Source organism: Mus musculus, chromosome 15 (genome assembly GCF_000001635.26).
Source record: "Mus musculus strain C57BL/6J chromosome 15, GRCm38.p6 C57BL/6J".
In the NCBI taxonomy this organism is placed as follows: Eukaryota; Metazoa; Chordata; class Mammalia; order Rodentia; family Muridae; genus Mus; species Mus musculus.
The window spans coordinates 73,898,442-73,909,020 of record NC_000081.6 but is presented as its reverse complement, the minus strand read 5'-3'; the positions used below and the strand labels follow the sequence as shown (position 1 = coordinate 73,909,020).

The window sequence follows — 10,579 nt, the reverse complement described above, 5'->3', positions numbered from 1 at the left end:
TGGCACAGGGAAGACACTGAAGGTTTGAAAGCAACCACAACAAAAGCCCAGGGTGGACTGGAGAGCAGACAGGGGTGGGGTGTTAGAGCCTAGCGGGTGTGGTCCAGGCCCACACTGTAGAGTGAAGGCAGTGTGTCAGACCGAGGAGGGCTGAGTGCTTCTCTCCTTCCCTCAGTTTTTTATCCATATACTGACTCCAACAGGAAATCTGTGCACACAGGAGTAGACGTCATAGAGGCCAAGGGGACTCAGGCCCAGGCCAGCAGGCCCAGGCTCATCTTTGGGCCACCAGCTTTTTTCCTCTGACTTTACCAGTGCCCCAGCAATCTAGACCCCAGCATCAGCATCCAAAGAGGGCAGTCCTGAACACCTTTTAGGAAGGCACACTCCTGCAGTAAAAGGCATTCAGCTTCCCACCTGCTAGAGGTTCACCCATCCACAGATCCACCCCTGAATTTGAGGTAACACAGCCATACACACCCACATGGCTGGCATGCCTGAGTTTTACCATCTCAGCCTCTGGCCTGGTAGCCATCTGCCACTTGGCCAGGTGCTGTCAGTGGTGATAGGGACCGCCATGGTGACATCTGGTGGCTTCCCATCTCAACACAGATGGTACAGAAGAGACAGCTGGCATCATAGAGAGCAAAAGGGAACAGGGGTCAGAGCAAGATCCAGCCCTGAGCTGCCCATATCCTAGTGGGCCCTCCCAGGCCAAGTACCCGTGGGTGTGTGGTATTATTCTACTCTGCACAGACACTTCTGCACACGGTCAAGTACTCCTCAATACCAGACACCCCTCCTGTTGGTACACCTCACCTTCGGGGCCCTTCCCCATCTGTGATAGCCAATTTATGTCAACTTGACATAAGCTAGAGTCATTTTAAAAGAGGAAACCTCAGATGAGAAAAATGCCCCCACCTGATTGGCCTGCAGGCAAGTCTGTGGTACATTCTCTTGATGGGTGATTGACATGAGAGCGCCCAGATCGCTATGGGTAGGTAGTGCCACCTCTGTGCTGGGAGTCCAGGTGCTGTAAGAAAGCAGGCTGAAGTAGCAAGGCTGAAGCAGCAGTCCTCTGTGGCCTCTACATCAGCTCCTATCTCCAGGTTCCACTCCTGACATCCCTCGGGGATGCACCATGATGCAGAACTGTCAGTTGAAATAAACCCTTTCCCAAGTTGCCTTTGCTCGTGGTGTTTTATCACGGTAATAGAAACTCTAACTAAGACATCCCTGAGTGCCTGCCTCAAGGCTCCAAGAACAAGGGTGTTTGTGTGCATGGTGAAGGCTGGCCCCTTGGGGTGGGGAGGTGGCACCTACCTGCCACCTGGGGTTCCTAAAGGGTTAAACAAAGAAACACAGCTATAATACAATCATCTCCACCTGCTCAGAGAACACTCATGATCAGTGGTGGTTACAGTGCTCACTAGCCTCTCCTCCCACAAACAGCCCAGCAACAGGTACCCTGAAGACCAGAAAAATATAAGGACACAGTTTTAGCCCAGGCCACCTGACCATTCCTGGCCCCTTTGGACATTGGATATGGAGACCAGCCCTGAAGTCTCTGGAGGTACAAGGAAGGACAGAGGAGAGAGGACAAATTGCCTAGAGATTTCCAATGCTATCCCCTAAAATCCAGGCTTGAGACTCAAACCCACAGCCCTGTTTAAGAGAGGTGTCCTCAGGCCTTGGCAATGAGGTACTTTGAGGCTGGGGACCAGAGCCACAGGCATCTCCAGGAAGAGAGAGTAGCATCCAAATAGCCAACACAGCATGGAAGCTCAGCCTCACCACACATTCAGGACCCCTTGCCTGCAGGCCAGTCCAAAACTAGGTGTATATCAACTCTGTGTCTCCTAGTGGCTATCTCTGGGCTCATAGCCAGCCCTCTGGTTATGTCCTCAGGCAGTAATAGGGTGAGGGCAAGAACCATCATGAAGTCTCCCTTAGAGGGTTCTCATCTTGGCTCCACCATCACCTGCCCAATGTGTCTCTCACATTATCATCTAAAGGTTGACATTTCAGCCTATGGGGTGGGGCACACCTTCAGGTAGTACCATACCACCACCTGAGCCTGCAAGGGACCCAGCCACCTTTCTAGGTCAGCTTTCCCATTGATGGGTTGGATGTCCAGAGTTCATGTGCTTTGATTAATACCTAGTGACCAACAGGTGGTGCTGTTTGAAGACGTTGTGGACCCTTTAAAACAGTGGTTCTCAATCTTCCTGATGCTATAATTTTTTAATACAGTTCCTCATGTTATGGGGACACCCCCCCCAACCATAATATTACTTTCATTGCTACTTCATAACTGTAGTCTTGCTACTGTTAGGAATCATAATGTAAATATCTGTGTTTTCCGGTGCCCTTAGGTGACTCCTTTGAAAGGTTTGTTCGACCTCCAAAAGGGTTTCAACCCACAGATTAAGAATTGCTGCTTTAAAAGGTGGGGCCTTAGCTCATTGGACTGTAGAACCACAGAGGGTAGGTAGCCTTCAGGGTCAGAAACAAGTCCCACTTTTTTTTTTAAGATTTATTTATTATTATATCTAAGTACACTGTAGCTGTCTTCAGACACACCAGAAAAGGATGTCAGATCTCATTACGGATGGTTGTGAGCCACCATGTGGTTGCTGGGATTTGAACTCAGCACCTTCAGAAGAGCAGTCAGTGATCTTAACCGCTGAGCCATCTCTCCAGCCCCAGTCCCACTTTTGACCGGGATTTTCTGCTCCCTAGTCTGCTGAGATGGGAGCAAGAAGCCACACAGCCCTGCCACCTTGACTGTAAATGTCTCTCACTGCCAGATCCTCACCATGGTAGACTGTGTTCTCTCAAACTGTAAGCCAAAAAACCAATCTTCCTCCCTTACATTGTCTCTATCCAGTATTCTGTTGCTGTAGAGAGTATCTCATATATTCCCTCAAGGCCCAAGAACTTTACCAAGGTTTCTAGAGAATAGGAGCCCCCACATGGCGTGGAGCAAGTTCTACCAGTGGAAGGAGGCAGAGGAGGAAGGGCCTCAGTGAAGGGAAGCAGGGTGGCCACACGGTTGGATGACAGGGTTGGGCGGTGTGGGCGGTGGGGGGTGGGGCAGTGGGATGGGGGTGGGGGAAGTGGGGTGGGGGTGGGGGTGGAGGCAGTGGGGTGGGGGGTTGGGGGGGGCAGTGGGGGGGTGGCGCCTCATCCACCACATTCAGCACCAGAGAAAAAGAGCATAAATCACAGCAGGCTTTCGAGACAGCCCCGGCCATTTTCCCAGCATTCCATTTAAACAGGAAGCCTCAGTGGGGGCTGCAGACAGAGTCATGAGGAGGAGGTACCTGACCAGCCTGGAGAATCGCTCCTGAGTGCCTTGTTTTTAAGGAGAATATATGAAGAGCCATGTCAATTTCCACTTAAATCCCAAGCCTGGGACGCCTTCGCCTAGAATTCTATTTTAAAACGTTGAAAGCACTATTTCAGAGCAGAAATCAATAAAATACACCAAAAAAGAAAAAGAAAAAAGGAAAGGGGGTACTAAGCAAAGCATCTCCCGGCTCCTACTAAATGCTATTTTTTGAAAACATCAATAGCTTCAGCTTTTAACTTAATTCTCGAGTATGCAGTCGGTTCACTTAGAGATTTTTATGGGGAGGCAATCCTGCTCTCTGGTCCCAACTAAAATGAGCAAATGAAAGGCCACCAGGACCACACAGCTGCCTCCTGCTCCCCTCCAGGATTGGGACCTTGGCCACCTGAAGACCATTATTCACAGACCCTACCCCTCTCAAATGGGTGCACACCGGCTTAAACTCCCTAGGAAGACAGGCATAGCTTAAGGAGATGGGTGACCAAGTCCTTCTCTGCAATCTGGAGCATTCTGTGGCCACATGGGGACAGGGGCAGACTGGGAAGGACAGAGTAGAGCCAAGGGACTCTGGCTAGCTCTCATCCTGCTCATCCCTGGCCCACTGGACTACAGAAGGCCAAAGCGCATACCCCTCCAAGCACATCCCTTGGGCCAGTGACTCCCACATTCTATGGAATTTCCCCTTTGTCTTTCCCAAGAAGTGGCAGCTTGACAACTGTCCCTGCACCCCAGGGTTGGGCTGACAGCTATGCAGAGAAGGGTCACTGGCACAGATAGACATGTGACATTGTGACAGCCTTGGAAAGGGGCTATAACTTTGCCAGGTAGATGCATGGGTAAGAAGTGACTGGAAGGGCTGGTTCATGGCTTCATGCCAACCCTGGCTAGGCAACAACCTGCCTAGGAGACAAAGCTGCCTCCCACTACTCTCTGAGCCCCAGTCTCACTGTGCCAAAGTGTCTCCTTGGCAGAAAGGCAGTTGGACCAGATAATCTCCCAGGCCCCTCTTCTTTTCTGGGATTCAGTCAGGTGCTGGGAGACTGGAGATCTGTGTGTGTGTGTGCTGTACCAGCATCTGTCAGTCAGCCTTGCCTCTCTGTGCCTCAGCTTTCCCCTGAGCTGCTTAGCCTGGACAGGGAGGAAGGAAGAGTCAGAGTTGAGCCCAGGAGCTCTCCTAGCTGAAGCATACCTGTCACACTCAACATGAGAGAGGTCCAAGGCCAAACGCTTGAGGTCAGCTATGATCACATCTCACGGGAACAAGCATCAACAAACATGGTCCTGGAAGATTCTGGAGTCTCCAGTGAGGTCATCTCTGCCCTATTCTTCCCATGATGCCGATGACCTCCTAGCAGGAAGTCAATGAACATTAAAGTTAAGAAACATCTAGAAAACCAACAAGCACATCTTCACTCAGCTCCCATCATCTTGCAGTGGAGGGACAGAAGACTAGTTGTAGCTACCAGGGAAAAGAGGATCATGGGAGAATCCTGGGCATTCTAGCCTTTCTCACCTGGTGCCAGAAAAGAGCACCAAGGTAACACAGAAAAGCAGGTCTAGAAGCCAATCCGCCATCTATCTCAGATTGGAGCCCTATTACAGTTACCATGACAAAGGGACAGGAGAGACAGTGTCTCCCAAGGCTGGCAGAGTATCTCTAGGCTTGGGATCAGCTGAAATCACTGCAATAAAGCCAGATAAACAGACACATGTTCCAGGTGGGTTCCAGCTCAGCAGCTGCAAAGCCAGGGAAGGAACAGGGGTGGGACAGACCACCCTACCCTCCACCCCACAGAAGCAGGCCTGACACAGCTCTTTGCTTGCCTCCAAACACTCCTGCTCCAGGTCAACACTTGCCTCAAACATCCCAGAGCTATGGTGCCTTCCCTGGCCCCCAAAGCTATCTTAACACTACCTGGCCACAGAGTCCTGGTTTTCTACCACAGTGTTCTGGATGCTGAGTGGACATGATACCTCTACCAGCTCCTTTAACACCTAATCTCCCACTATACAGAGGCAATATGTCTTGTCACAATAAGGCCTATGTCTGTGACACCAGCTGCCTGGGGCTTGGTTGGAGCAACCAGGCTTCCAGGGTACAGATGTTCACCACCATAGTGATCCTGGTCACTCCCTGGGTCCTTGGGTCCTGGCTGCCATGAGTTTCTTCTCCATTCTTCGGGTCATCCAGAGGCAGAGGCTCTGCCCATATAGCATCCTTATCCTCCACTGAGCCTTCTTCATCGTAAGACCCCTTGCTCTTTACTGTCTGCACACTGCAATGGCAGTCTGCCCTGTCATCAGAGCACCCCCAAACTCACAAAGAGCCATCAAGGCCCAACACCCCTGTGTCTTCTGAGCCTACTTCTTGCTTCCTGAGATGGGCCAGGCATAGCTCAAGAGACCCTTCTTTCCCCAAAAGCCATACACTCTCCCAAAGGTCCCCATCCCTAGGGTTCCCATAGGCCTGCCCCTCCCAAACAGGTATCTACAGGCTTTCCCACACAGGTGGCAGCATGCACGGCAGCAAGGTCATAGCCTGTCTTCCTCTAGGGGCTAGGGCAGGAACGGGACTTTCCAGACAGTCAGTCCCACAGTAGATGTGACATTGGCGATGGACACAACTCTCATTCTCTGTGCTTGGTCACTCACCTTCAGCTTCCGGGAATAAAACAGGAACAGGAATAATAGAAATAATAATAAATAAAAAGTGGACAGGATATGGCCAGCCATGGTAGACATCACTGTCCTCCACAGCTCTTACGCAAGGCATTGCTGTGCAGTGTGGGTCTGAGGTAGCTGCTCAAAGACCCAATCACTCTGGCCTTCCCTTCCCCAGCTGCTCTTCCCACTGTCCCTCTTAGGCTACAGCCCACACAGCTTCTCCTCCAGCCCCTGCCCAGCCCAGGGTCTCCACACAACTTCAGAGCACAGATTACACACAACCCAGGTGCTGGCCCCTAGGCTCCTCACAACTTATTACTAGATGAAGGAATGAAAATGTACCCAAAGCTTGTGTCCCTTTGGCCTGAGGTCTGGACAGCACCTCTGACAGGCCATGGCACATTCCGAGTCCCTGAACTTGTACAAGGCCTAATTAAAGATGTTGTTAGCCAGAGGCCTTGCTGAGTTCCAATGACATATGTCCCAATCCATGGGAAAGAAACAGGGGAGACTTGAGAGAAAGGAGGGCCATGTGAAAACAGAGACTGGAGGGTCACAACTACAATCACAGAATGCCTGGGGCCTCCAGAAGTAGGAGGAAATGGTCTGTACTTCCTCTAGAGAAAGCTCCTTGGGGTGTAGTGGCCTGGGGCTTCAGGTAAAACCTGAGGGGCTCGTTTCTGCTCTGCTCGTTAACTGTGGCCACCTGCAGCAACCAACACCCCACCCTTCCAGGAAGTGAACTTCATTATGAGAAATTGACATCCAAGACCTGTCAGTCAGCCTGTGCCTGCCAACACAAGACCAGTGCACAATAGGCCATTCTGTGAACACCCAACAGCCCCTGGCCCAGTCACCCAGGCAGCCAATCCTGTGCACCAGACAGAGCAAAGTGTCAGGAGTTAGCCAACAGTTTTGATTCAGCTCCCAGCTCCCAGGAGTCTCCACTTCCTCTGTGGCCAATATATGCCAACCAGCAGTGACCCTACTTCATGGTGTACGTGCCACAGGCTGAGGTAGGGCCCTTTCACTTGGCATTCTTGCTCATGGGCATAGCTCCCTAGCCTGCCTCCTCATCCATCATCTACACCATCCAACATCCTGTGTGGCTGCCCCTGCTCTGGCCCCCCTCTGAGATCCCATGAATCATCTCAAGTTCCTTTCACTTCAAACCAAACCCACCACAGGCACCAGGATGGTCTGGAGGCACCCACAGGAAGAAGCACTTTCTGCATACATTCATAGTACATGCTCCTTTGGAGCAGCCGCCACTAAACGCTTCTACCCAGACTCTGAGAATCGGACCACACTCAGCTTCCCGTGGGCAAATGGCCAGGACAAGCCCTCAGTGGGTATCAGGGCTAGTGGGGAGAATGGACTGGTTGGCGGGGAGGAAAGAGAAGGTAACAGGAACTAAGTCACACCCAGGGAAGGTCAGGAGGCAGAGGTGCCCTCTGTACTGTGTTCTAAGGGAATTGGAGCTGTACAGACATAGCCACACCCATTCAATGCAAGACCCAGAGGGCTATGTGCAGCTTGTCCCCAGTGTGGGAGAGGAAGGGACAGAGGGACACAAGCCAAGGTTTGAGCTGCAGACTTTGCAAGTAGAGACTAAAGGGATCCTCTCAGATGTTTGGGTGTATGGGTTTGGGGTCCCCAGGGTGAGAGGCAACCCATAGCCAGGGTTTAAACTGTCTCTGCTTCAGTGAGGTGGAGGAAAGGAAACACCTCTTTAGAGTCTCTTCCCCAACAACCCACTTGGCTCCTCACAGTGCCAGCCTGGGTCTTAGAGATCAAAGGTCAAAGGTCCCCGTGCCTCAAAGGTTCTTGGCTTATAGTTGCATTTCTTCAACTTCAGTTGTGTCTACACACTCCCTCTCCTCTGTGTGTCTCTGCTTCTTTCTTAGAAGGCTATCAGCTGTTGGACTTAGTGTCACCATAATCCAGGTCTATCTAGTCTCAGGACCCACACTGTAATTGCACCTACATGCAGCCATAACTCTAGGGAGGCACTGTGAGGAACCACGACAGACATGTCAGGGCTCTCTGTTGCCTTGGGGGACCTGGGTAAAGTGGCAGGGACCCCAAGGCAGAAGTTAGCCCAGGGGTCCTGCAAGGCCAAAGCCTCACTCTTTCTGTTGCTACTTGGACAAGCATGGCTGTCCTGTAAGCACTTCCCAAATAAATCAGTGGTCCTTCAGGATGCTCTGACAAGTATCCTGGGCTCCCTGCAAGGGGATCTTAAGCCTCCCTCCCACCCACCCCCAGGGCACTTTCAGGAGGCTCTGTGTGAATGACAAGTCTGTTTCCCCCTCCTAATGATGCTCTCCTTTCTCTCTTAGACTTTTAACAGGACCTGTTCATGACATAGAGTCCTCCACCTGCTCACCTGCCTGGCACTCTGAGCCTGCATTTGGATGCAGCCTGTGGTCTGGGAAGAAGATGTAGGGAAGGTAACTGCCTCCTTCAATCTCCCAGGGTGTGCGTGCACGCACGCACGCACTCGCGCGCACACACACATCCATCCATCCCATCTAACAGAGATGTGAAGAACCCACAGATATGTTCTGGGATCCAGCTAGGTAAGACCAATCAAAAGAGACAAAAGAAGCCATACAGAAGGTACTTGGATGACCAAGGACCAGTATTGTGGCTAAGGCATTCGAAGCCCAGAGACAGAGGACAAAGTACTCAAGAGACACACAGCCCTAGGTTGCAGAGACAGGCTTGACCACTACTGCCACGTATTGTACACAGAGGGAAGCAGACCACCCACCATCCTCCCCCTCCTGCCTCATTTATGCCTGCCCAAGCTCCTTCCACCAGGGGAGCCCGCCTTTTCACATCACCGTTCTGGGCTACCCTCCATTCACCAACTCAGAACAATAGCATGCCCTCCCTGCCAGGTATGTGTCTCCCTTATACCGGCATCTGTTTATTTGATATTAATGTTCAATCCAACACTGAGCCCCTCCATGGGCTCCACCTCGGTCAGAGGGAATTGCCAGCTGGCACAGAACAAGATAAGATATGTTAGGCCTAACTTGCTGTGACCTTTCCTTTCTCTCTGAAAACCACTTGCTTAAGGAAAATCTCCACCATTATAAATCACCATCACTCAGAAGCATGCGGGCAAGATCCAAGAGCACGGGGGGCATTCATCACAGTTTGGGGACTTTGACAGCCATTCGCTATGAAGTTTACAAACCGTAGCCCTTCCCCTCTGCCTTTAGTATAGAAATCTCAACTAGTCCCTCCTCCACCTGCCTGTCTCTGGATAGAAAGCACCCAGCCTCCTCCTCCAGGCAGTCCTGACCTTCTTGGCCCAGTGCTGAGTTTGCACATGAAAAGAAACTAGCACTAGCTGGGCAAAGTGACCTGGTGGGCAAGAGATTGATCTCTGCAGAGCTGGAGCACACAGAGGGGTCTCTCATAAGCATGGGAGTTGACCCTGGACCACGGTTTGTTTTATAAATCAATTTTTATTGAAATAGCCACCCTGCCCATAGGTGCACTGGGTAGCTGTTGTCAACTGACTGACTTTGAACCCATAGTATGAGGGCAAAGCTGAGGGGTGACCATAAGGATCCCACAGTCTGCCACCCTGCCTGTGTGCTAGATTCCAGTCTATGTCGGATGGTTTTTCTACTGGCCAGTATGGCTCAGAGATGGAGAGAGGCTGTCTTAAGTTCACACAGCCACAAGTCCTGAATCTTGATGTCCCATTTTCTGCTCCCTGTTACCCTGCTGGAGTGTCTGCACATTTGACCTTGGAGGCTAAATCCAAGGAGACAGTGGCAGCAGAGACAAGGACATTATCCAGAGGAAGCAGCAGTATAAACATTCCCACAAATCATACAGTAGTAGCTGAACCCACCCAGACTGAAGCTGTCTCTCCTAAGCTCCAACCTGAAGACCCCGCAGCCAGGTCTCCCCAACCACCTTGCCAGGGAAGTGCTTCCCTGGCCCAGGAAGGTGTGGGCTCCCCTTCAGATTCAACTTGGAGGCACCAGCACTAAGGAAGGAGCCTATAATGATAACGGGGTGGGGTGCATCTCAGTAGACGCCTGCAAGGGACAGCCCTGAGCTGTCCCTACTCAGGATGTCTCAGGATGGATGCAGGACCCTTTTGTGCCTCTTCCTTTGCTTCCTCCCAGCCTATGAAAGCCAAGGGCCCCATGCTGAGTAGGCAGAGTACCCCTGCTATAGTCACTTCTTCTCTCTGTATGGAATTTTGGGCTGGCTTTTCTATATCCTCTGCTTACAGGGACCACATTAAAATGGGACCAACCTGACCCATGCGGGCTGAGGGCCCAAAGGTCAGAAATGTACATTATCATTCCGTTCACTCAGTGAGCATGCGCCGTATGCCCTGAAAAGTGACCACTCCTGGGGGAGCTGAGGATCGAGTGAAACTGAGTTCTGGTCAGCATCACCACACAGCACAGGAAACCCATTGCTGACAACATCTCTAATATGTCTGACCCACTGGTAGGGAAGAACTAGAAGGGACAACATGGCAGCCAGCGAGAACAGAGCATGTAAAGGGAGGAGCCGGGC

At 51.5% G+C, this 10,579-nt stretch overlaps 1 long non-coding RNA gene across 1 annotated transcript; it reads right to left on the bottom strand.

The window, feature by feature from the left end:
• Positions 1-921: 921 nt before the first annotated feature.
• On the bottom strand, positions 922-5,307 carry Gm52173. Its single transcript, XR_003951470.1, has 3 exons — positions 5,271-5,307; positions 4,545-4,703; positions 922-1,033 (listed from the first exon to the last, which is right to left on the bottom strand). It is a non-coding gene; the product is annotated as a predicted gene, 52173 (long non-coding RNA).
• Between the last annotated feature and the right edge of the window lie 5,272 nt (positions 5,308-10,579).